The 27,044-nt window shown below is 36.3% G+C and overlaps 1 protein-coding gene across 13 annotated transcripts in view; it reads left to right on the forward strand.

Annotated features, from left to right (window-relative positions):
• Nucleotides 1–27,044, forward strand: part of LOC105479704 (lysocardiolipin acyltransferase 1) — a 232,971-nt gene that overhangs the window by 44,573 nt on the left and 161,354 nt on the right. The window contains exons 3-4 of one of the 13 annotated variants that reach the window (XM_071076456.1): nt 4,896–5,024; nt 7,191–7,271. The exons of 11 other annotated variants lie outside the window; for them this stretch is intronic. The gene's annotated coding sequence lies outside the window, so the exon portion shown is untranslated. Of the gene's footprint in view, nt 1–4,895; nt 7,272–27,044 lie in introns of all 13 variants that reach the window. One more of the 13 variants, XM_011737854.3, reaches the window with a different exon arrangement.

Raw genomic sequence — 27,044 nt, forward strand, 5'->3', positions numbered from 1 at the left:
CTAGGGGTTTGCATTATCCATAAATGGCTGTAGGAACTTAGTATTGGCCTTTGACTTCCAGTAATTTTTCTTTGGTTAGCATTTAATTGTTAATTTGAGAGATTCTGAATTTTGTAGGAGGCTTCCATGTATAGTAAAGCTGAGTATTCAATCTGTTAACTTCTAGAGAACTAGTATTATAAATAAATTGAAACTTGGATTATTTACCTTTTCAAGGAAGTAATTACAAGCCTTGAAAGTTATGCAAAAGCTATTTCATCTTGAAACACTTAGAAATTCATTTTGGTTTTTTGTGATTACAGTGTTCAGTAAGACAGACATCTAAATAGGGATTGCATTTGGCAGTTATGTACATGTTCTTGTTCTAAACTAAGCACTGTTTCTGTGGTTTAGATTTTTTCTTTATAAATAGAATTTTAATCAGTGTAGGTTAGATATTTTTCCAGGCATGTTATAATTAGCACTGGCTACAACTTAATCCTAAAATGTGTATAGTAAATCTAATAATATTTTATAAGCACTCCTGCCATTAAATGAAAGCAGGAATTATTTGAATATTTTTAAAAATCTCTAGTGTATATCTTTCCAAAACTGTGTGGAAAGAATGTATGGCTATTAAAAAATATTAATACATAACTTGCTTGGTCTTGTCACTGAGAATGATGTTACTTATATTTTGAAGCCACATAGTCTTATATGCCATGATAGCTCATTCATATATTCTTTTGAATATACTATGTAGTAATGTAGTTACTGAAAGAAAAAGCATTGCTGTAGGATCTACTTTCCAAATGTGATATGTCTGCCAATTTAGGCCCAGTGATTTGGGAGGCTGAGGCAGGAGAATTGCTTGAGGCTAGGAGTTCGATTAAGAGCAGCCTGGTCAACATCGTGAAATCCTGTCTCTATTAAAAAACAAAAAACAAAAAACAAAAAACAAACCTAAGGACAAGCAATTTGGATTACAGGAAATTATTTAGTAGTATGGTTAAGAAGCACCCTCTCTGGTGTAAGATACACTTGGGGACCGGTCTCAGGTTTTTAGAATCTTAGATCATCAGAAGCAAGGAAAGTCAGAGAAACTGTCATAGCCAAGAGGAGCCACGGGAGACATGATGGCTAAATGTAATGTGGTATTCTAATGGGACCCTGGTGCAGAATAACATTAGATAAAAGCTAAGGAAATTTAGATAAATTTGGACTTTAGTTAATACAAATATAATATTGCTTCATTAGTTGTGACAAATGTATCTACTAATATAAGACATTAATATTAGGGGAAACTAAGTATAGAGTATATGGAAATTCTGTCCTATCATCACAATTTTAAAACTACTCTAGGCCAGGCACAGTGGCTCACACCTCTAATCCCAGCACTTCAGGAGGCTGAGGTTGGGGGGATCACTTGAGCCCAGGAGTTCGAGACCAGCTTAGGCAACATAGGGAGACCCTGTCTCTATAAAAATAAAATGAAATAAAATTAAAAACTACTCTAAAGTAAATAAGTTTATTAAGAAAAAGAATGTATTTTTATAACCATCTTTAGAAAATACAACCTGCCACACTTTGTAACTCTGATTATATGATTTAACCTTAGTAGACCTACTGTCTTTATCTTTAAAGTGAGGGTATAATGTGTCTACCTCCATAGGGTTGTTCTGAGGATTTAATGAAGCACTGCAAGCAAAAGAGCCTGGCAAAGTGTCTGGCATAGTGAATGCTCAACAAATGCTACTAGTGATGATGAAAACTCATCTTTAATTTTGTTTTAATGTCTGCATAAGCAAACCCACTTTCTTACATTTTGGTTGAGCTATAAGAGCTCTGGCATTGCAAACCAGACCCAGTTTAGGGTCTAGACCTACCATATCCATTTCCAGTTGTCTTAACTTGAATTTAAAACTAAAACTCCTAATGGATTTTAAAAGCAATTCTACTTTATTCTCAAGCCTTAAATTTTATGGGCAGCATAGTGAATGGGAACGAGTACTGAATAGGAATTAGGAGACCTGACTTTTAGGCCCCAGTTTGCCACTAAATAGTTTGGTGATTTGGGGAAATTTCTTTTACCTTTTTAGAAACTTCATTTTCTCGTTAGTAAAATGGGAATGTTGAACTGGATGCCGGTTATTTGTGAAATTGAGTTACATTGATAACTAGGTGAGAAATGGGCTTCAGAGCAGTCACCTTAGAGGTTTTGTCTTCCCAGGAGGCCTCCTAGGAAAATTAGTCTATTACTCATGTTTACATCTCATTTTGGACCAAATATAAGTGGCCCTGCTTGCTGATCCATCATATTCTCTGTATTAGGCCCCATGAGACTCTTTAATTGCTTCAAAAACTCAAATTCGCTTTCAAAGTTTGGAGCTTTGTTACCATTCATTGAGGATAATTAATAGAATGTGCTAAAAGTTCTGCAGGGATTTCCCATAAAGGAGTTCTAAAAATACTGTAAGTAGTGACAGCATTGTGGGAGTAAGTATTGTGGCCTTCCCAAATCAGTCATTTTGAAAGCCACAGGGCTCTTTTGGAAATAATTCTGGCATTATTATTATTATTTTTTAATGTATTTACTCATTGTACAATGTGATTCTAGTTTTGAGACTTTTAAACTTTTAGGGTCTTCTCAGTTTCATTATAACTTCCTGGCTTTGCCATTAACCAATATTATTTTATTGTAATTTTAAGATAATAGCGCTAGGAAAGTACTGTGGGCAAGAACTGTGTTGTGCAGAATAAAATCTCTAATGCAGATCTAGTTTCTGTTTCTTTGTCCAGAGCTTAGAGGAAAGCTTGGCCACACATTGTATAAATGTTAGCCATCAAATTTTAATATGACTAGAACTATTATGATCAGAGTGTTTAACTGTGTGTACATTTGAGAGTGTAACATTTAGTAACATATTTGACTGACAGTTTAAAAAAAGTGATTTCATTTTAAAATAATTAAGTTGAACTGTTTATTAAATATTTCATTTTTCCATATGTGTTTTAAATTGAATTTCAGTGACCTAAAATTCTGTTTGTAGAAATAACTTTGCACATCTTTTACTATGGTGTGGTATGGTATATGTATGTTAGATTTTTTAAAAACAGTAACTCACTTAAGCAGAAAGTTTATTAAACCCTGACTAATTAAATTATCCAAACATGAACAGACTGCTATATGGTACCACTACTGGTTTTTGTAATATTAACAAGTCACTTAGTGTGATCTTTCACCAGTGAATAATTGCATATTTTCCATGGAAAGCATTGTGATAAGAGATATATACTACTATTAGAAACCATTAACTTTAGAAATTATCAGCAGATGTTTTCCATGCATGGTCGGCTTCATTTGGTTTGGTTCCCCCTTAGCTGAATAGTTCTAACTTGACTGGAAAGATATATGGCTAACATTTACATGATGTGTTTGGAACGTAATGAAGCACTACACTAGACTTTCAGTTAATGGAATTTGTACCATTTTAGTTTTTTGGACAGCTTTTTTCTCTATTTTTAAGGAGGTGTCATGTGCAGTGCCATCTTTTTCAATACTTGCCATTAGTGATATGTAAGGAAGAAAGGTTGAAGAAGTGATTTTTTATAGAACTATTATTTTATTAGAGGTTAGGAAATAACTTTCTTTCTTTAATAAATTCACATTTCCATGGTCATAAATAGTTCCTCTTAAGTGTTCACTTTTTTTAAGATTAAAGTTTAACACTTTCGTTCCAAATAAAATTTATTTTTATCTCACGGTTGAATGATGACATTTGAATTTCCCTAGCAAAAAGAGCACTTTACTTTCTTCATTGCTATATTTAATGTTAACTAAACATTTTCCTATGTAACCTGTAGTAAATAGGAAAATAGAAGATAATGCCATTTTTAGTGAAAAGTAGTTCATTTAGGAATGGAACTTTGGATTAATGCTATAGGAACATCTGGATTAATGCTATAGCAGATTGTTCTTAGCATGCTAATTTACTACTTTCTTAAACTCCCTTTTTGGCTTAGTATTTGTCATATATGTTATATGTTTATAGAATAGTTTGAAATTGGGTTCAGAAGAGTCAGATACCTTTCTACCTTTTCAGCATGTATTTTGAGTATAGTTTATATGTGTGGTTTGGTAAGCCTTTCTGCTCACTCCCAGATAACTCTTGTTTTGTATATTTAAACCCTTACAGCTTTTAGGAATAAATCTTTTCTAATTTCCAAAGCGATACAGGCTTGTTAGAAAATATTAAACCACTAAAAATACATGATAAACTGGAAAGTGACGGTAAATCCTCATTGCCTATGGCATAAAGACTGACTTTGTTATAGTCAGGAAAGAACATTATCTTAGAAAGAACTTTTGACAGCCTTAACTGACCTGTTAAAAATTTTTTTTAGTATAAAAACTTACAGCATGAAATTTTTATATTGTTATCACATTATATATCTTACAGAAGTTGAATTATAAAATTCAGCATTATTAACAAGATATGAACTTGTATTTATTCTCATTTCATTGTAGAATGGTAGAAAATTTGACATATATTGGGGATTGGTTTTAAGTTTAGCTTTTGAGAACCACTGAACTAACCACCCTTACTCTTCTCTCGCTGCTCCCCAGAATACAGCCAGACTTGTCCTCACTCTTCCAGTGTACTGTTACTTAGCTTTGATTTGCTTGTTTTTGTTCATGTGGTTCCCTCCTTCCCAGTTATGTGCCACCCATCCTCCCTTGTTCATTTCAAATCCTCCAGTGGCAGAGACTACCAAATTCCTACTAGAATTTGTTCTCTTCATCCTGAACCTGGAGCTAGCTAGCTCTTGTTTTCCTCGTGACTGAGTTCTAGCCAATGGAATGTGAGTGGAAAATGATATGTAGTGTTCCTCCACATTCTTTCCTTTTTTGCTAGGTGATGTGAAACCATGGAAGTGCAGAGCCACAATGCAAGCAGCCTAGGTCTCTGAATGACTATGTAAGAGAATTGCCCCACCAATGTGAGCTTTCCTCCTCCACCCTGTGATTATTACATATGCAAGAGGTAAATTACTTTGTTAAGCCATAATGTGTTTGGTGCTATTTGCTACTTCAGTTCCACCTACTATAATAACCTACTTTCTCTAGGAGGTAGTTCCTGACCATGCTAGTTCACGTAGATTATTTTTTCTCCTAAAATTCTATGATATTTACTAGGTACTTTTAATTCACATTTTTAAGAACCGAAAACAAAGGCAGAAAGAAAGATGGTATGCATTTAATTTATACATGTCTTGCTCACACAGATGGTAGGCCTTTGGAAGAAAGTGACTTTGCTTTACAATTCTTTTGTATTTCCCATGGTACCCAGCTAAGACACTCAGTAAAGACTTGAAAGAAGGCAAAGTTGAGAACAAATCTTTAAAGCATAGATACTGGAGTCTGCAATGGTGTTAAGTTCAGTGACCTTCATTTATTTTAGTTTTCTCTGATTAGTCGTCCTTGATTATAAAGGAGAAAAATGATATAGAAAATCCATAATTTAATAAATTGAAACAGACATAAAATAATGACATTTGTAGTAGGGTAGCCATTTCCTTCTTTCCTCTCTCTCCCTTTTTCCCTTCTGTAAACATTAAACTTTTACAATGTGTCATGTTTTAGGCCCCAGGGAGTATAGCAGTTAATAAAACAAACAAAAATCTGCCTTTCAGAGTTAACAGAAAATAAGTAAAACATTTGAAATGCTAAATACAACCAGTCCTAAGAAAAATAGAGATTTAGGGTGAGTGGGCAGCAATATGAGTGGGGCTTGAAGTGTGTTAAATGAGGATGAGATGTGTTAGGTGGAGTTGAAGTGTGTTACATGACGCTGGTGTTATAATTTAAGTTGTACAGTCAGCAAAGTCCTGTCTGAGGGAGTGACTCTTGGGCTAAGTGCTGAACCAGGTGAATAGAAACCATGTGGCTACCTGGAGAAAGAGCTGTTAAGGAGAGCAGACCACAAGCACTCCTTAACCCAGGGTGAGAGTGATGCAAGTGTTCTAAAATTGTGATTATTGCACTACTCTGAATATACCAAAAATCGTGGAGTTGTACACTTTAAATGTGTAGATTTTATGGTATGTGAATTATATCTTAATAAAGCTGTTAAAAAGAAAAACCATCAAAGCTTTAGAGGTCTTCAGCATCAACCCAGGGAAAAACTCTGGTTTCCTTACTGCTCTTTTTAGAGTGTTTGGCTTTGTAGTAGTTGTAGTTACCACAGTGAATCACATGAATTTTTTTCCAGTTAGGTCTAGAGACCGTGAATCACAGCAATCATTAGGAATATTAGTAAATTTGTATCAGATTACTTTGGCTGTAAGGTTTTAAAATTTCCAACACTAAAATTTGGTCATGTATGTGCAATCTTCATAGTTTGCTGCTAAAGTAACAGTAGATTATTATCATACATTTATAACTTGGAGAAAAAAGGTAATGTTGGCTTTATGCTCAGTAATGACTGATTTCAGATTGAGATTGTGCTGACTTTGCAGCCACATCCCTCACCAACATGGCAATTGCCTGATGGCACTGACCTTGGAACTGTCCTTACTTTCTCTTTTCTTTTAATGGTTTATATTGAAAACAGCTTGGTTGTCCCTGACTCTTGCTTTTTCAGATTCTGACTCTTAGATACTATCTTTCATTTTTTCCTCTGGAAATAAGTTTTAGCACTCAGTAACTCCCACATTCCAGATTCCAGCCACCTAGGCTGCATTAATTTAGACCCCTTTCCCTAGATGCTGAGAATTGTGGAGCTAGAAAGAGTCTTGGAGTGCAGAGTTGTGTAACAAGTCAGTGCAAAGCTCGTGTTAGGTTCTCAGCAATCCTGAATTCTGTCCTCAGTGTCTGTTTCCAATATCATTACTATATTTCCATAAGGAATTAACAAATGATGCTCCCCAAAGGCAGTCACCTTGACCATAAGGAGATGCTTCAGATCCTATTACAATGTTAAAATTATGGACTCGAACTTTGTATCTTAAACCATCAAATCATTTCCTCTCAATCTGTAATCATTTTTTGGCCCAGGATCAGTTTTCCATTGTACTGATATGTTAGCATATGACCTCATCCTGGTTTACAGTTGAGAACATGTGACTTAGACTATAGATCTAGCCCTAGATCTGCTACAATGTGACCCTGGCAAGTATCTTAATCTTATTAAAGACATTTTGTATTTCAGATATAGTTCTGATAGCAGCATTCCCCTTTCCACCTTTGTACCACACAAGTGAGTGGGCTTGGAGAATACGGTTCTCAACATGTGAGTACAGTGAAAGCATATTTAATGTTATCTTCTTTACCTTCCTAGACTCAGTGGGGAAGAAAGGGAGGAATTTCCACTCCAAGAAGTACAACTTCTTCACGGTTTCTTACTACATAGGCAAGACAAGGTGGGGAAAGAGCCTATTCTGTCCCATCTGGTCAAGGAAGAAAGGGTAATTCTGCTAAGAGGTCTGTGTAAGGCAGGGATCAGGGCGTGCTCTGTGGCCCCACCCCATCCTGAAGAGAGCCAGTGAGGACTCTAGTTGCTTCTATACAAGCAACCCACCATTGCACTTAAAACATGCAAAAAACTGGTCACACTCTTAAACTTCACGTGAAGCGTTTGTGTCTAAATCCAAACTGAAGTGTCTTAATCTAGCTATACCAGCCTCCTTTTAATAACTAATAATAACCAGCATTTACTCAGTATGTGTACTCTGCACCAGTTGCTGTTCCAAATACTTTATATGTATTAACTCATCTGATTTTCACAACCCCTTGATGTGTAGGTACTGCTATTATCACCCCTATTTTTTTACAACTGAGGAAGTAACAGGTTGGAAATTTCACTTACTAAGTGGCCAAGCTAGGCTTCAAACCTGGATAGTCTGACCACAGTCTTAGCTAATTTAGGGGCTACCCTGATTTTTTTTTTTTTTTTTTTTTTGAGATGGAGTCTCACTCTGTCGCCCAGGCTGGAGTGCAGTGGCGCCGTCTCGGCTCACTGCAAGCTCCACCTCCTGAGTTCAAGTGATTGTCCTGCCTCAGCCTCCCAAGTAGCTGGGACTACAGGTGCGTGCCACCAGGTCCAGCTCATTTTTTGTATTTTTTTTAGTAGAGACGGGGTTTCACCATGTTAGCCAGGATGGTCTCGATCTCCTGACCTCGTGATCTGCCTGCCTCGGCCTCCCAAAGTGCTGGGATTATAGGTGCGAGCCACTGTGCCCGGCCCAGGGCTACCCTGATTTTGAAGAGGAGTTTGATTGTAGGAAGACTTAGGACTCAAAAAAGGAAATTTTCCTGGTAACCCTTACAATACACTAAATTATTTTACTTCTCTGGGTTTCTTCATCTGTAAAGTAGAGTTTTGAGAAACTAGGTACTTTAAATGCTTCCTGTTTGAAAAGTCTAAGATTTTGAATTATAATACCAAATTGTTACTTGTTTTCAACAAATTTAATACAGCATGGAATATTTACTTTTGTTGTCATCAGTATGCAGTATACACAGCTATGTGCAGAAGTATATTAAGCAGCACTGTCCAATATGGCATCTACTAGACTAATACATAGCACTGACTATTTGTGATGTGGCTAGTCAAATTGAGATATGTTGTAAGTGTAAAATACACACCAGATTTCAAAGACTTAGTATGAAAAAATAAATGTACAGTGTCTTGTTAATTTATTTTGGATTGATTACATGTTGAAATGATAACATTTTAGACATACTAGGTTAAATATATTATTTACTTTTAAAAAACATAGCAACTAGAAGAATTAAAATTACGGTTGTGGCTTACATTATATTTCTGTTGGATATTGCTATTGTAGAAAGTCCTAAATGAGAAAGAAGGTATAGTTTATATGGGAAGGAAACTCATCTGGTGAAATAGAAGATAGTAGGTATCTGGTAAACCCAAGTACATCTGTAAATATATTGGCCATGGATAAAAGTATATGTTTGATAAAATATATTAATTGAAACAGTAAATATATTAGTGCCATGTGTAATTCAGTAGTATATTTATTGAGCACTTACCATATACCAGCCACTCTTCTAAGCACTTTACATATATTAACTCAATACTTATCCTGAGGTAGGTACTGTTATTACTCATGGAGGCACAGTGAGGTTGTTAACTTGCTTTTAAGGCTACATTGTTAGTGGAGTGAGTAATGGAGTTAGACAGGGTCTGTATAGTTTGCCTCCAGAGCCTGTGCTGTCAACCATTGTGTCATATTGCCTTATTAAACTAGGTGACCTTATGATTTACTGTATTTCTGACTCTCATTATTTCATATGGTAGTATGTGCATAGATAACCCACTAGAATTTAAAAGCTTAGCAGATGGCCTTAGTACCAGCTTGTATTTATATTTTGCTTGTAGATTTATTTTTAATTTCCCAAGAGTGAATATTTATTTGTAGCTACCACTTCTAAGGCTGGTTGTTTATGCCTTAATTTTAGCCTATTAATTGCATTTCTGGTAGTACTCCACAACTTTTGTATGTTATATGTAGATGGTGTAACTGTACTTTCTGGGAGAAATGTACATGGCCAAATAATAATTTAAATTAGTGATAAGAAAAGGGAATATAGGAATTTGTTGTTGGATTTACTCTGCTTAGAACCTTTAATTGCAAAAAAGATAAAAAATGTGTGTTTTAAATGGTTTTATTCCTAAAGGGAAACTGTAATGCTATGTCTAGGTTGAGCATACATTAGGCATTTATATATCATATGTATCAATACATATATTTAAGTACCATCTTATTTAACTTGTAACCTAAAATTTTAAAAAATACACATTTTCTGGCTACCCAGTAGGTAAGGATCATACAAGAATAGATGTAACAGGTCTCTGACGTGTAGAAATAAAACATACATGAAAAAAAGTGAGATAAATATCAGTTTTACACAATAACACTATGTACGTTATGAATAGATAAGTCTTATACTTCTAGGGAAAGAAGGAGACTTTTTTGAACTGATGGTTTGGGTAGGGTTACTGTAGGAAGAGAGAATTGAGCTGGTCTTGTAGGATGGGGTTGAATTTCCTTAAGAGGAGTAAAGCGGGTATATGAGCAGATGCTTAGACATGAGGTATAAATTGAGCTTGGGCAATAGAAAGAATTCAGCTGTGGCTTGAGTATAGCGTTAAGAAGCTGAATAGTTAGAGGAAATTTCAAAAATTAACTTGGGGCCAGGCTGTAGAAGACCTTGAATTTTAACAGTAGGAGTTTGGACTCCTTAAGAAGTTAAGAGTTGGGGGCAGAAAAACAGAAAAGAAAAAAAAAAAAAACCCTTTGGGTATAGGATACTTTTTCCTTGAGTTACTGCTTATGTGATGAACATCACTAATAAGTTATGTTCTTGACCTAAAATGCTAGATATTTTTAGTTCTTGGTAATAAGCAATACTGAAGAGCTTGCTTTCTTTGTTACTAGTAAAATCTAGTGCATGAAATTGACTTGTTAGCATAATCTCAGATTTCTTGGTTGGAAGAATTTTTATCACATAGCAAATAACTTGACAGTTGTCTATTTTTAGAGATGACAAATCAGTATTTTGCACTGACTGTGAATTTCATTTATACATTTCCACATACTGTAAATTTATCCCCTTATTTTTGGGGCACATTAAAATTAGCTCTTTTTAAAAAAGCTCTGGCTTATTTTGGCACCACTACCTTATTAGCCCAGACCCGTGGGCTACATTGTTTAACCTACTGAACCCCATGTTTTTTGTTTGTAAAACTGGAAAGGCACCGCCCTCCCAGGGGTGGTGAGATTGTCTAGTGAAGCAAGACAGTTGCAGTGATGTCTGACACACACGTGGAGGTAGATACTCAGTAAATTTTGTCTCCCTCCCTCCTAAGATTGAAATGGTTGTGAGCAGAGACTTAAAATAGACTTTCTTATTATTTAATACAGACTTTCATATAGTGGAGCTCAAGGAAATTTGGAAGGCAGTAACTTTTGTGAAGTCTGACTTTGTTATAACTTGGATTTTTAAAATGTTGATATATCAGTAGAACTTAGTGATGTTTTAAAAAATAAATTGGCAACTGTTTCATGAGAACGTACATAAAAAACTGAACAATCAGAGGACTGAAGTATTTCTACAAAGTCATTTTATTTCATGAGCTAAAAACTGTGGCATTGAAAGCAAATGAAGTCCAGGAGGAATATTCTCATACCAAGTATGTTCTAGATCATGCTGTTAAAGAAGTGCAGTTAAATTTTTTTAACTGACTTTTTTTTCTTTTGACATACATCAGTAAATGTTAATATATGTGTAGTTGTGTAACCCCCAACTCTAGTCGAGATACAGAACAGTTCTGTCGCTCTAGAAAACTCCTTGTGCTATCCCTTTATTGTCACATTCTCTCCCTAACCCCTGGTACCACTGATCTTTTTTCTTCTTCCTTTATGGACTAGAATAATGGGGGCTGTCAAATCAGATGAATATCTTAAATATGATACCAACTAAGATAAAATGTTGAAATATCAAATTAGGTAATGATCATGGAAGTTCTTAGTACATAGAGGCATTAGTTATTTAAAAAGTAGTTTTGACTGGGCAAAGTGGCTCGTGCCTATAACCCAGCACTTTGAGAGGCCGAGGTGGTAGGATCTCTTGAGGCCAAGCGTTCAAGACCAGCCTGGTCAACATAGTGAGATCCTCCCATCTCTACAATCAGTCAGTCCAATAACTCAATAACCAACTAAGTAGTTAAAAATAAATAAAATAGAAAAATAAAAAAAAAAATTGGCCAGGTTATGATGGTGTGTGCCTGTTGTCACAGCTGTTCAGGATGATGAGGCAGGAGGATCACTGGAGTCCAGGAGTTTGAGGTTGCAGTGAGCTATGATTGCGCCACTGCACTCCAGCCTGGGTGACAGAGCGAGACCCTGTCTTAAAACCAAAAAACAAAAAGACCAAAACCAAAACCAAAATAGTTTCATATATAATATTAAGTCAGTGGGTGAAGTTTAGCAGAACTCTTCTACAGAGTCAAGTTTGTGTAAATTTCGACAGCTTTTTTCTTCAGAGGCTTTTAGGCTTATTTTTGAAAGACTTGTTTCACATGGTCCTGATAGCTGGAAATCCCTGTATTGTCTTTTAACCTCATATTGTTCCTAAGTGAAAGTGGACAGTAATATCTGCCTTGAAAGGTTATGATTATTAAGTGTTATGATATCCAAAAATATAAACCTGTAAATATAAGTATACATACATATATGTAAGTGTGTGTATGGGGGGTGCCTAACCTATAGTAGGCATTCTATTTATTTATTTATTTTTTTAAAAAAAAAAAACAAAAAAACATCTACAGTAGCTTTGGAATGTTGGCTTGCTCAAGGGGTGCCATGTCTTCTTAATTTCTGTATTCTCTCCCGTGCTCTTCCCATGGAAAAATTGATCAGTTGATCCTCAAAGCTTCATCTTTCTGTTTTAATCATTTTTGATATTTTTTTTGAAATGTATCACCAATTTCTCTGTTTGGGAGTGGAGGGAAGTATATTAAATCTATATGTTTATCTTAATGATTCCAGGTTTGGTTCACAATATAACCATTCCATGAAGTGTGATTTTTTTTTTTTTTTTTTTTAAATTGATCATTGGGACATATGGGCTGAATCTTTGCCAATCCCAGAACTTCCTTTTGAACTTGGGTTTGTCAGTTCCTATTATAAGATCATTTTGCTTTTGACATTTTAATCTTTTCTTAAAAGTAAAGTACATAGTATTCTGCTATGTAATATTTTAGGCAGTAAGATGTAATTGCTTTCCTACAAATTTAATTATTTAATCAAGTGCAGAAGCAGATTTAGGATTTTTTGTTCTTGCCCACAAATCATTATGTACACTCTCTTTATCAGTGTTCTTTGTCTCATTATTTGTGCTCAAAATATTCATAAAATCAGTAAATTATAGAACTGGAAAGAACCTTCAAGACCATCTAGTCTGTTAATGTTTAATTCTGTCTAATCCATAGCCCCCCTTTCATATTAAATATTTCTAATACTCTCCTTACTAATACTCTAATACTCTCAGTGTCCTGAAATGAAATTCCTAATGAAAATTTTTACCCCATAAAAAAAGAATCAATATAGTAATAATTCTCTAATTGCAATATAAAGGAAAAATGAAAGGAATGTAATTTAAAATGCAATATAAGGTATGATTATGCTAGAAGTTAAAAAAAAAAAAAAAAAAGGAAAGAAAAATCACCAACAGATTCCAAAATGCTCTTAGATGGGTAGTGCCATTTTGTTGAGAACCACCAATGGAGCCCCAGTCTTCTCATTTCATAGGTAAAGAAAGTAAGGGTGGGGGTGAAAGGACAGAGGAGAGGGTGTTGGATGGATTACACAGGTGTGGTTGTTAGTAGAGTGTGAGTCCTGGAGTATAAGTCTAAGCAGTCAGTAGGTATCAAACTTCTTTGCCTCATGGTTTTTCTAAAGATTTACATGAAAACATTTTTTGTTTTTTGATGAGATAGGTGGTTATGTATTATTCTTGACTGCTGTGGAGATACACATAATATATTGGGGTCTGTATTAGTCTGTTCTTGCATTGCTGTGAAGAACTATCTGAGACTGGGTAATTTATAAAGAAAAGAGGTTTAATTGGCTCATGGTGCCACAGGCTGTACAGGAAGCGTGGCTGGGGGTGTCTCAGAAAACTTACAATCTTGGCAGAAGGCAAAGGGGAAGCTGGATTGTCTTACATGGCCGGAGCAGGAGGAAGAGAGAGAAAGGGGGAAGTGCTACACATTTTTATAAACAACGAGATATCATGAGAACTTATTATTATGAGAACAGCAAGGGGAAAATCTGTCTCCATGATCCAGTCACCTCCCACCAGGCCCCTCTTCCAACATTGGGGATTGGAATTCGACACGAGATTTGGGTGAGGACACAGACCCAAACCATATTGGGATCCCTCTTTCTGAATTAGTTGGTTGCGGGAATCCTGTAGGGTAAGGCCAGCTCACTGTACCTTTTGCCTCTGATTCTGTCCTTGGCACAGAGTAGCCTCTCAGTTAGTGGAGTTTCTTGGGGTCTTTCTTCCGGGTATTGTATAGGTGGTGGACATGTGGACACGCATATGATAACTAGAGGATGTTCAGTAGGATCAGCGATACCTCCAGTGCTTCCATTATCTGGCTTTATGACTTGGGCACAAACCCATTTTTTTGTTTGTAAAATTCCTACCTTTTCTGTCTTGTAGGTTGCCGCAAAGGTCAAATGAGAGTGTAATGGAAAGTGATTTGTAAACTCTATGTAATGTGTCATATGCAAATGCAATGGATTAATGTTAAGCCTAGCATCCTCCCTCTCTAGAGTTATAAAGATATTATGGTCCTATTTTTTATTATTAAAAATGCTTATCTGAATCTCATTTCAGTTCCTTGAATCTAACAAACACCTACCTGCCCAGGGATGTGGGATACCATACACACTCTGCTTTCTTCAGCCCTATCTCCACCTAGGCAGCCCCCAATAAACCCATAAACAAAAGCTGAAAACCAAAACAAAACTTCTCTACTTTAGCTCTACTACTGTTATTATTTCTGGCCTTCCTGTAAGAGCATACAACTCTTGTTATAGCTTTCATAGCCCTTATTACAATGTCACTATTTACTTATTTCAGAATTAGATTCCTCTGCTAGATTGTAAGTTTCATGAGACTTTTATGATCTAATTTATGTGCTTGTGTATGAAGGTAAAAGTATTCTTTCCAAAATATAGTAAAACTGATACTTAGGGAAGATGCCCTGTATATATTCTCTAGACTCCACATTTTCTGATATAAACCAAAGTGCTTGGAGTAAACACAATACAAGGCAACCCTAATACCAGTTCCTTTTTACTTTAATCCCACTAACTCATTTAATTTCTTGGAGAAATGCCATCCCCAATAACTTCTAGAATGTTGCTTTTGTAATTATTAGTTATGTAGAATTTAAGTAGCTTAACTTTTTATATTTTTTAACCTTTACACTGAATTGCTTTTTTATCAGGATTCTAGGTATAATCAAGGATAAAAATCTTTTAGAGAAAAACTGAGTTTTTATTAAGAATGGTAGACTGTGTGTTAATAACTATTTTTGTAGCATTTTGTTAAATATCTGAAAAACATTTTACTCTTTTGTAAATAATTTTGTTGTAAATAAATTGTAATTTACTCATTTGTAGCAGCCTCTGACAAATTTTTTTCTCATTCACTTTTGGACTTAATGCTTTTGCTTAAGTTTAGTGATTCAATTTCTCATTGTTGATTCTTTGAATAGTTATTTTTAAAACTTTCTTTACATTCATAATCTAGGCCTCATTAATTTAAACTGAGCTTAGCTTTGTTGGTCTTCTTGTTACTTTGTTTCTTCTTATTTTTTAATGCATTGTCAGCCATACTCTTCATCACCTCATTTCAGCAATGCCAGTAACTTAGGGTATTCATATTAGTAGATAACTGTCACTCTGATACTATTTTGAACAATATATGGCATTTTTCTCTGCCTGCACCGTGGAGTCCTCCTTTCTTTCATAGCCTGGAATTTGTGCTACACAAATGTAAAGTTGTTTATTGGAAACAGTTCAGGATTTGGAGTTAAATGGATGTAGGTTTAAATCCTGTCTCTGCTGCTTGCCAGTTATATGGTCTAGGTGAAGCAGTCTTGTTTGAGGTGTTACCCAGAGTTCTTTGTCTCACGACCAAGAAAATTAAGGAGCATGGACACCGAGGGTGAGGTTGGAGCAAAAGTTTTAATAAGCGAAAGAGAAAAACTCTCTACAACTGAGAGGGGACCTGAAAGAGGGTTGCCAGCTGTGAGGCTGATCCAGGGATTTTATGGACTGGAAAGACGAGGAATATGCTGACTGGTCTGCAGGCTATTTTGGAGAAAGCACCACTTAGAGGTATGTTAGTGTAAAGAATTGGAGGCAGAGGTGGAGGCTCGGCCCAGGACCTTGGCCTGGGACCAGTCAGGGGCTGAAGTGAAAGCTTGGCCTGGGACCAATCAGGGGCTGAAGTGATGATTCACCCTATATAAATGAAGACTTAGCCTGTGGCTAATTACAGAAAGGTAGACATATGTCAGTAGATGAAAAGTAAGAGACTAAGGCATGCCAAGGAGAGGGAAATGTGTCCAAAGGGTTTTGGGTTCGCAGAGTAAGCATTCCATTGAAGGACATGGGCTCTTTCTTATGTGGGGCCTGCAGTTTGATTTTCAGGCTTTTTTGTTTGAAGGAGTTTTAACAAGCAAGGGCCCACCCCAAATGCCTGCCTAACGGGTTTCTTACTTTATCCTCTCTCACGGTTTCTTACTTTATCCTCTCTCATGGTTTCTCACTTTATCCTCTCTCATGGTTTCTTACTTTATCCTCTCTCGTGGGCATGTTTAAATGTTTCTGAACTCACTTTCTGCATCTGTAAAATGGATATATGGTTCACCACCTTACAGAGTTGTGAGAATTGGAATATTGCATGTAAAGTTTTTTATACGGTATTTCTCTTTTCTTCCATGTCTTTTAATGATTTCTGAAAAAGTACTCATTTTTAATGCAACCAATTTTAATACAGGTAGAGTAGACTGGAGAGACCATACTGAGAGTGGGAAGCCTGCCCTTAGGCTCCTTCTATCTCTAAAGTTATGTGTTTGTGACTAACTTTAAATGAAGATTATATAAGATGTAAAACAACTACCAGGCAGTCTGGATAAAAATTTTCTTTTTTTTTTTTTTTTTTTTTGAGACGGAGTCTTGCTCTGTCGCCCAAGCTGGAGTGCAGTGGCGGGATCCTGGCTCACTGCAAGCTCCGCCTCCTGGGTTCACGCCATTCTCCTGCCCCAGCCTCCCGAGTAGCTGGGACTACAGGTGCCCGCCACTGCGCCTGGCTAATTTTTTGTATTTTTAGTAGAGACGGGGTTTCACCGTGGTCTCGATCTCCTGACCTTGTGATCCGCCCGCCTCGGCCTCCCAAAGTGCTGGGATTACAGGCGTGAGCCACCGCGCCCGGCTTGGATAAAAATTTTCTTAGCAGTAAGGAAAATAAACTGTCAAAAGTGAATCTGATCTCTTACCTCATCTAGAATAGAAAGGGTTTACCTGGGCCACTGATTTCAGATGATGTTCTTTAACACCTCTAAGAAGGAGAGGTCCTGGCAGAGGTGAGGAGTGGGATTGGGCTCTGAAATAGAGACTGTGTTGTGTTGTTGTTGTTTTTGGAGACGGAGTTTTGCTCTTATTGCCCAGGCTGGAGTACAGTGGTGCAGTCTTGGTCCACTGCAACCTCCGCCTACTGGGTTTAGGCTATTCTCCTGCCTCAGTCACCCGAGTAGCTGGAATTACAGGTGCCCGCCGTCACGCCTGGCTAATTTTTTGTGTTTTTAGTAGAGACGGGGTTTCTCCATGTTGGCCAGGCTTGTCTCGAACTCCTGACCTCAGGTGATCCACCCACCTTGGCCTCCCAAAGTGCTGGGATTACAGGAGTGAGCCACCGCTCCCAGCCTGCTGCTGTGTTTTTACTTGTTTTATATGAGACTTCTTGGTGGGATTTTTGGATGAAGAGTTTCATGGTCCAGAAGTTTGCAAGCCAGTGGACTAAGTTATCTCTAAAGCCTCTTTGAACTCTGAATTTCCATGGTATATGATTGTATAGGCAATGTGGTTTTTAGATTGATCAGATTTTCAAGGATGTCTTCCATAGTATTTTAATGATTATACTGTTCTGAAAAGTCTCTTTTTGTCCATCAAAGAGTTACATCTGTATATCCTATAAATTATTTTATTTTATTTATTTATTTATTTATTTTTTTGAGACAGATTATCGCTCTGTCGCCCAGGCTGGAGTGCAGTGGCCGGATCTCAGCTCACTGCAAGCTCCGCCTCCTGGGTTCACGCCATTCTCCTGCCTTGTTATGCCTAGACTGTTTGTTCCCCAAAGAAGACCACCAGAGTCCAGAGTCAAAGCCAAGCGGCAAGGATCTTTACTACAAGTTCGAACTTGGTCCCTCCTTTACACAGTATACAAGAGGGCCCTGAACAATGCGAGCGTTTGCTTTTTATAGCCCGAAAGTTGTAGGGGAACAAAGAAATTCTTTTGGCTCCTGCGCTTTCAGTAACCTTGAACGGCTGTCCCCTTATCGGAGACTTTCCAGGTGGTGTTTATACTGGGCTCAGGGAGTTTGAGAGATATATGGTGGTGGGATGGGAGGATGGGATGTGTTTGTGCTAGGCTCAGGGAGTTTTGAGCCCGGGTCTGAGGAATGTGCCCAGCTCCTTTCAGCCTCAGCCTCCTGAGTAGCTGGGACTACAGGCGCCCGCCACCACGCCCAGCTAGTTTTTTGTGTTTTTTTAGTAGAGATGGGGTTTCACCATGTTGGCCAGGATGGTGTCGATCTCCTGACCTCGTGATCTGCCCGTCTCGGCCTCCCAAAGTGCTGGGATTACAGGCTTGAGCCACTGCGCCCGGCCCCTATAAATAATTTTTAAAAAATCCTATGAGTACCAGTTACCTTTCTTAAGCCTTCATGAGATTTTATTACCAAATAAAGTCTTTTTATTGGCACTCACATTAACTATATGTTTTTATTTATTAATGGTAAGAATGTGCTACATGAAACACTTTAAGATAAATAGAGTTGTATGGTCATTCTCCATCTGTTACTTAACTTTGATTTTTGTAAATCTAGAGAATAAAAGGGTCAGCATTTTAATAGCCAAGCAGATGTTTCAGTAATTAACCCTGTTACTATTTGTACAAAATATACTTTTATATAAAGCCATTGTCTTTGAGAATAAGTAAAAAAAACCCACCCATTTTATTAACATTAGTAACATTCACACAGAATTCCTTAGTTGATAGAATTCAATCAGAAATGCTTTGAATAAAAAATTATTTGATTCCATTCATATTATGATATGTTAATCATGAAAACATCTCAAGTATTTAATAAACAAAATCTAATGCCAATAAGTAGAAACAAAATAATACTACCTATAATATATATATAAGAAATAGATCTTTTATTTCTACTTTTTCTTCAGTACTTCATGGTTTTTTGACTTCTCAGGTTAGAGTTATTTTGTAGAATAGTGACTATATATGCTTTATCTGTGGCTCTACCTCATTGCCTAGATAAGCTTGTTTCATGAATGAAAATTACACAGTATAGTTTTATGAGAGTTAAGCACGTCTCTAGAATTTGTTTCTAGCAGAAGACTGTCTTTGGCTGCCGCTGAATTGTTTTTCTAAAGCAATAGTGCCGTAACTCTTTTTAGTTACAAACACTTCTGAAAAATGTTAGGGATCCTCTCTGCAGAAAAATACTTATACATAGTAGACAGATTTAGGGGGCCAAACCTTTGAAGACATTTCATGAATCATTGTGGGTAAACTACCCTTTGCTATGTGAAGAACAGGTTGTAAGAGGGAAACTGATTTAAATATTTTCATCATTTTGCTTGTATCTGTTAAAAGAAAAAATAATATGAATGACAGATGTGAAACCAGCCCACTTGTCCCGTGGAACTGATTTTATAGTTTCTTTTGAATAAACATAGAAATTGACCCTCCCAGGCTTAAAACCCGAGAAAGTTACTGTTGTCTTATCTGAGTTACTTTTTCAGGAAACCAACCATCAGGCCTCCCAGATAGTATAAAGAGAACTGAAACTTACCAAATCACTGTATCTGGACAGTGAGACACCAGCCTCTTCACCCGTCATGATTGACCGACCCAAGCACCTGCTGCCTGTTGACCGTCTCCTCTTCCTTACCACTCCCTAATTCCATTTTTTGTTTTGTTCTCTCTCTCTCTCTCTCTCTCTCTCTCTCTCTGTGTGTGTGTGTGTGTGTGTGTGTGTGTGTGTAGTTACATTTCTTTCCTGCTTATAAACTCCTGATTCTAGTAGGGCAAGAAGGTGAATTTGAGACTGATCTCCCATCTCCTTTGCTGCACATCCACTTAAAGCCTTTTTCTCTGGCAATACTCATCTCAGTGATTGGCTTTCTGTGCTGCAAGCAGCAGGGACCTAGACCAAACCCTCAGTGCTTTGGTAACAGATGTCTTTGTTTTATTTGGCAAAATGGTGGTGTGTTCATTCAGTTTGCATTAATCTGTAACTTTAAAAAAGTCTTTTATTAAAGATAATGACATAACTATAGATTTTGTAAAGAATATGAGCAGTTTGTGTTTTAAAGATTTGATTGTAGGCTGAGTGCGGTGGTCAACATGGTGAAACCCTGTCTCTATCAAAAAATACAACAACAAAAAAAAAATTGGCTGGGCATGGTGCCCCACGCTTGTGGTCCCAGCTACTTGGGAGGCTCAGGTGGGAGGATCAGTTGAACCCAGGAGGTGGAGGTTGCAGTGAGCCAAGATCATACCACTGCCTTCCAACCTGAGTGACAGAGTGAGACTCTGTCTCAAGAAAAGAAAAAATAATTGATATAATATGAAACATGAAGGAAAGCATTTTATTCCTTGTCCAGTCAAATGACTTATTGGATGCCCTCCTCTGAAACAGTGGTATTTTATGCCTTCCAGTGAATATCAATAATTTTATATTAGAAAAAAAGATTAATGTCTGAATATCAACTTTTATATATATGAAAAACATTGGACCCATTTAACATTGTATAATTCAAATTTTATACTTTATGTTAGTGGCTAATGCTACCCTCAGTGATACGTATGTTAGTGATGGACTTTTGTCCAGTCCTTTAATATAAGAAATTCCAACTTCTGATTTTTGTCTTCGGAACAGATGTTGCTGGGATATTTTTTGTTAATATGTAAAAATAATACTAGTTGCACACAATTTGGAAAATAAAGTAAGGGAGGGAGGAAAAACTATAGTCTCACTATGCAGGGACAGCCATTGGTAACATTTTGATGTATTTTTGTCTAGTGTTTTTTTGTTCAGTGATTTCACTCTTTAGTTTTTGGTCCCTTTTTGTTCTCTTGCTTTGCTTGTGTTTGTTCTTGTTTCGAATTTGTAAGGCGATGGGTATCCTCACAGTTTCTCTTTTCCTTCGGCATTCATGGCTTCCAGGGCAGAATTGGTTAGTTGTTCATGTCTTGGTAATCTCTCAGCTAAGTAACATATTATTATTTTTTTGTTTTGAAATATAATTCACATATACAATTCACTCATTTAAACTGTATAAGTCAATTGTTTTTAGACTGTTCACAGAGCTGTGCAACCATCACCACTGTCTAATTTTAGAACCCCCCCCTTCATAAGCTTTGTACTAATTAGTACACCTCACATTCCCACGGTCCCCCTAACCCCAGCCCTAGGGAACCGCTGATCTACTCTCTGTCTCTGTAGCTTTGTCTGGTCTGGGCATTTCATATGAATGAAATCATTTACTATGTGGCCGTTAATGATTGGCTTTTTTCACTTAGCATAGTGTTTTCAAAGTCCATCTATATTGTAGCATGTGTCAGTACCTCATCTCTCTCTCTTGCTCTTTTTTTTTTAGTATAGTGTCTACTGATAGATATGCCACTTTTGTTTATCTGTTCAACAAGTGAAGGCTATTTGGGTTGTTTCCACCTTTATTATGAATAGTGCTGCTATTGATGCAGGACAAGTGAGCCCCCAAATTGAGGCTTAACCCAGGAGGATTCTTGGCTTTACCCAGGAAAGAATTTAAGGGTGAGCCAGTGACAGCAGTCATTTATTGAGCAGTACAGTTCCTTGCGGAACAGGGCTAACTCATAGGCAGCAGGCCCACAGTAGGCAACGTATGGTCTCTTGGCAGTTGCACTTATACTTACTTAAACCTACTTTCAATTACATGCAAATTAAGGGGCAGGTTATTTAGAACTTTCTAGGAAAGGAGCCATAACTTCCAGGCCCTTGCCAAGGAAGGGGTTGGTAACTTCCAGGTCATTGCCGTGGCATTTATAAACTGTCGTGGTGCTGGTGGGAGTGTCTTATGCTAATGGACAATGAGGGCAGCTAGGGATTGCTTTCCTTGCCATCGTTGGATGACTGCCTGTTTTTTCACTTCATCCTGTCTGGGCCAGATCCTGTTTTGACCAGTAGGGTTGTGACCAGAAAACAAGTCCTGCGGGTCTCCTATCTCATATTTTTTTTGTGTGGACATATGTTTTCATTTCACTTGGGTTTATATATCTAGGACTGGACTTGCCGGATCATATTGTAACTCTATGTGTAACATTTTGAGGACCATAGTAAGTTGAAAAGCAGTCCCTTAAATAACAGCTAGGTGGAGTATACTAGAGTTACCCTAATCATTCTGAAATGGTTTCACATAGTAGAGTTCCACTTAGTGTGGGTTTATGTGGTTTTAACTTCTATATCTCGTAAGGAAACTTTGTGTAGTAACAGGAAGTTGTTGAAATATAGTGTACTTGCTATTTGTGCAGAAAAAAATGGTGACATTTAAAAAAGTTTGCTGCTAATAATTCAGATTGTTTGAAACAATTTGGAGAAAACAAAACCAAACAGAAATCTGAGACCATGGAAAAACTTCCTTGTGACTAAACCAATCACTGTGCAGTGTGTACCATAAAAAATAATGTCAAGAAGTCCGCTTCTTTATGTCTTTGCATTTTGTCCTAGCTTGACTGAGCACTGTCCTCCCTCAAGACTTAGGCCTTGTTTGTATCTTAATTTCTTTTCTGTGTTTTAGTTGATTTTCCTTAGCCTTCTAAAGGCTCCTTTCTAATGGAAAGAACACTTAGCTGGTCACAGGAGATGTGAGGTCTTAGCCTGACTGTCACAACTGGCCTCTGTGAGTACAAACCAGGACCTTCAACCTTCCGGCTCCTCACTTCCTTCATAGGTGTGCTGAAAGATGTTTAAAGCTCAGTGATTTTAATTGTAGATCTAGGCCTGTAAGATTTTATGAACTCCCTATCACATACCTGCTTGTTTTCTCAGAATGTGGCATTTAATATATTCTTTTTTGTCATTTCCTTCCTCCCTTATTGAAATACATTATTCTCTCCCCACCTAGGTGATACCCATATGAGGGTGCAGACTCCATGTTACTATCCTTGTACTTTGCCCAAAGATGGTTAATATTTGATAGTACAAATAATATATGAGTTTTTAATGACTGTGGAATGACTGACTCATTGATGCTTATTTGCTGTTTAAATGAAATGATTAACTTGGTAAATTTAGACAAATTCTTTCTTCTTTTTCTTTTTTTTTAAGTATATGCTTTTGACTAAAGTAAACATGAGTATAGTCAGGAATGACCATTCTGTTTTTGGTGACTTTTTAAATATCTATTTTCTGCTAGAACTTTCTTCATGCTTAAGGGACTTGTGTGTGTGTGTTTATATGTGTGTGTGTATATATAAACACATATAACATATTACACATATATACTACATAAACATATATACTACACATATTACATATATGCGTTACATATATATAACATATTACATGTAACATATGTATTTATGGGCTCATATTTTGTGTAGATGTATTTAATTTCAGTAAATCTGCTTTCTGACAGTCTGTATGCCTTCATAACTTAGTTCTTTTATTATACATTTTTCTGGTTGTGTCTCATGAAGGGAAAAATAAAACATGAGCTGAAACTTCAAGTGGACAGAGATAAATGCTACTCAGTAAACCAAATGATAGTTTTATTAGGCTCAGGATCCTTGGTGGTACCAATGTAGTTTTAGTTTACTAAGATACTTTTATCATTCCTATCTCAATTTATGTTTTCAGTCTTTCTAATTTGTCTTTGAAAATTTACTTTGGGCTTAATGTATGGCAAGCAATCATCTGCCTAAGCCGGTATGGGTTGTTTCTACCTTAACATTAATCATTTTTGCTTTGATTATGGGATCATGGAAAAATCGCAGTTACTGGCAGGCAGCTTACTTTGGCTATGGCTAAGGTACTTCTTTTTTCTCTCCCCTTCCTTTTCTCTCTCCCTTCCTTCCTTTTTACCCTATAAATAACAAATGGAAATACTCTCTATGAAACATTAGAGAAAGGTTTAATTTCCTTTGACCATCATCCTCAGTCACAGCTGTCCCATCCCATAGAGGCCCGTATGTGTCATGGGCAGGTATTCTTCTAGACAGATCTCTGTGCATTTGTAATTATTTATATAAACCATATGGCATTAAGCTTTTTGGGGGAGCTTAAATGGTATTGCATTTTCTTCCTTCCAAAAATGGTATTGCATTTTCTCTTAGCAATACATCTTGGAGAGCAGATCAATTTAGAAAGTACAGCTTGACTGCATTCTTTCCAGCTGCTGCATATTGTGTCATAGTGTTTGGATGTACCATAGTTAGTTTAGCTCTCTCCCCTTTCTCCTTTTTCTGTTACAGACAATGCTGCAAGGAAACATCTTTGTACATTCAGTTGAATATTTCTCTAGGGTAAATACTAAGAGGGAATTAATGGTTCTCAGAATAGCAGTAGCTACTTATCGGTTTGCCCTCTAAATTGGGTATTCCACTTGATACTCTCTCCAGCTCTGAAGGCAAGGACACGAACAATGATTTTTAGAATATCAGGGGCAAAACGTATACTTTTTTTTTTTTTTTAAACCATCTACAGGAGAGGGGAATCAAGTTTTACTGTTTTTCTTGAAAATAGTGAAGTTGAACATTTCTTTGTATATTTATTGACCATTTGTATTTTCTTCCTATAAATTGCATATGTCTAATTAGATGATTTATAAAATATCCAGGTTAAATTATTTTATACGTGTAACATTTTTGGGTGAATATGGTTATAATATACGTATAGAGAAGTACATAAATCACAAATTTCAGTTTTAATAAAGTGAATGCACCCTGTGTAACGAGCAACCAATTCAAGACACATTTATTACCAAAATCTTAAAAGGTCCCTAGTGCTTTCAGTTGCTATACCTGCTCCACACCTCCCAAGGATAACCAATACTCGGACTTGTAACATTATCATGTAGCTTATCTGTTTTTGAACTTCAGATAAGTAGAACCATACAACATATACTCGGCTTCTATGTATTATCTTGAATTTTAAGCAAGATAATTATATCAGGGTTTAGAGAACTGTGAATATTTAATTCACACTAAACCTTTCAGTAAACCTCAAGAGGTAAGTAATAAGAGATACATCATGTCATTTTGAGATAATCCGAACCACCTTTATTCTGGTTTAAGAACTCTCAGAATAGACTCCCCCCAGGGAATTATCAGGCTTGTTTATTGAATCCATTAATGGTTCAGAGTCCTTCCTTGCTTCATTTTGGGTACATATAACTGAAGTTTGGCCCCATTCTGCTCTTTAACTGTCCTGCTGTGTTTGTTCAGAATTGATGAACTGGGCTTTTATTTCTCCTAAGTTCTCCCTAACTAAAAAGCTTGTTATCTTGTAACTTCTTTTTGTTCCTAAGAAAGTATTATTCTTTTTTTACTGTTTCTGGAAGAATGAAACTGTGTAGTTTGTTCCTTTCCTGTTGTCTGTTTCTTTTTTCCAAATGGATAAAGGTTTTTTCTTTTGATGATCTGTTTATTAAAGGAGTATACTTTTCTGGCTTTGGAATATTTTTAACATAAATTCTTAAATATTTCTAGTGGTTTCTCAAAACCATACTTTAATAGAGACATTGTTTTAAAATTAATAAGTAAAGATGAGTAAGGTCACTAATGGTGACATTCTATTTTTAATTAATAGTTGCTTCCTAAAAGTAAAGTTTTTTATAATAAAAGACACGTGATAATGCTATTAAAAATACAAATAAAAGATTGAAAGAGGAGAAAGAGATAGTAATAGCCACAATCTTTCTTCCTGGAATTGAACGTTAAATTTAGCTATGAGCGTTTGAGACTCAAAAGGAAAACAAATACGGTTCTCATTGGGGGAATAAAGAAGCATACCATTTCTTCAGGCAGGACAGTTTGTGTTACTAAGTTCTGAAAGAAAATTACATGGATCCTTGTAGATTGCACAGAAAGGCTTGCATAAACTCTTTAACAGCAGTTAGAAAATGCAGTTCATCAGCATGAGGCTGTGCAAATTAGCATCTATCTATAGATTTAAAAGAAATTAGCTCATAAATATTTCACTAATGTTTGTGGAAAAAAACAGTTTGTGTCTAGTTGTGAAGCTTACAAGAAGAGTGGTATATAAATAATGAACATAGTTAAATTCCTTCAGATTGGAGAATAATCTCAGTAATCAGGTTCTGATTATTTTAGCTGTCTTTTAAAATGTTTCTATTTTTATCGCTAATGATAATTTTGTAATAATGACTATTATTGTATATGCATATACTTTATATGCAATAATTGACATTAGTGTTCACTTCAATTTTGTGTATTTGATTTTGTCATTTGAATCAAAATCAATGTGTTGCTTATAGTTGTCTTGGAAAAATTATAAAGTTGTCTGATATATTTGTTTTAACTGACTCCCAAGGATTGCTTTTCTATTGGAGTATTTGATTAGAGATTATAACAAAAAATAATTCTAACAGGGATTAATTGATGTCTTTTAAAATTTTTTATTAAATATTTTTATTTACGTTCAGGCTTACATGTGCAAGTTTGTTATATAGGTAAACTTGTGTCATGGGGGTTTGTTAAACAGATTATTTTGTCACCCAGATATTAAGTCTAGTACCTGTTAGTTATTTTTCCTGATCCACTCCCACCCTCTACCCTTCAACAGGTCCCAGGGTGTTTTGTTCCCCTGTGTGTCAGTGTGTTCTCAGCCTTTAGCTCCCACTTATAAGTGAGACCATGTGGTATTTGGATTTCTAGTCCTGCGTTAGTTTGCTTAGGATAATGGCCTCCAGCTCCATCCATGTTCCTGCAAAGGACATGATTTCATTCTTTTTTTATGGCTACATAGTATTCCCTGGTGTATTTGTACCACATTTTCTTTATCCAGTCTACCATTGATGGGCATTTAGGTTGATTCCATGTGTTTGCTATTGTGAATAGCTGCAGTGAACATACACATGCACGTGTATTTATGATAGAACAATTTATATTTCTTTGGGTATATATCCAATAAGGGGATTTGTGGGTT

Source organism: Macaca nemestrina, chromosome 13 (assembly GCF_043159975.1).
Source record: "Macaca nemestrina isolate mMacNem1 chromosome 13, mMacNem.hap1, whole genome shotgun sequence".
Taxonomy (NCBI): domain Eukaryota; kingdom Metazoa; phylum Chordata; class Mammalia; order Primates; family Cercopithecidae; genus Macaca; species Macaca nemestrina.